This window comes from Bos grunniens, chromosome X (genome assembly GCF_055505025.1).
Source record: "Bos grunniens cultivar Pamir isolate PY7600 chromosome X, Bosgru_T2T1.0, whole genome shotgun sequence".
NCBI classification, from domain to species: Eukaryota; Metazoa; Chordata; class Mammalia; order Artiodactyla; family Bovidae; genus Bos; species Bos grunniens.
In genome coordinates this window covers 111,952,874-111,953,671 of record NC_141194.1, presented here as the reverse complement: position 1 = coordinate 111,953,671, position 798 = coordinate 111,952,874, and the positions used below count along the sequence as shown (strand labels likewise).

Below are 798 nucleotides of genomic sequence, written 5' to 3'. Positions count from 1 at the left end.
ATGAGTGAACTCAGCAAGCCCAAGGAAGACCTTCAATGCCAAAACCAGGCCCAGGACCCAGTGGAGGTGCAACTTAGGGGGGCTGAGGCAGAGGAGGCCTCATCCCCTATGACTTCCTCCTGCCCAGTCTCCTCTTCCTCTGCGTCACCCATGCAGAGTCCTTGCTAAAGGCTCTGAATGTGATGACAGCTGAACTACTGGGGTTCCTGCTGCTCAAGGATAGCACCAAGGAGCCAATCTCCCAGGCTGAAATGCAGAGTACGGTTCTCAGGGATAACCAGGCTCACTTCCCCGTGGTCTTCCGTAAAGCCACACAGTGCCTGCCCCGGTCTTTAGCGTGTAGGTGAAGGAGGTAGATCCCAGAGAGCACATCTACTTCCTGGTCCCCATCCTGGGCCTCACCCTCAATGAGATGCAGAGGGATGGGCAGAACATGCTCAAGGCTGGCCTCCTGGTGACGGCCCTGAGCCTGATCCTTCTAGCAGGGGACCTGACACTGAGGAGGAAGTCTGGGGAACACTTAGCAGGATGGGAGGGTGTGTCTGGAGTGAGCACTTCATCTTTGGGGAGCCCAGGGAGGTACTGACCCAAGTGTGGGTGCGGGATGGGTACCTGGAGTGCCAGCAGGTGCCTGACAATGACCCTGCTCACTATGAGTCCCTGTGGAGTCCCCGGGCCTATGTGGAGACCAGAAAGTGGCAAGTCAGGGCATTTCTGCTCAGGGTCAAACAAAGGGCTCTGAGGGCCTTCCCACCGCTGTCTGCAGAGGCTGAGGGGGAGGAGGAAGAGGGGGCCTGA

The 798-nt window shown here is 58.0% G+C and overlaps 1 pseudogene; it reads left to right on the top strand.

Moving 5' to 3' along the window:
• Positions 1-798, top strand: LOC147341177 (melanoma-associated antigen 9-like; annotated as a pseudogene).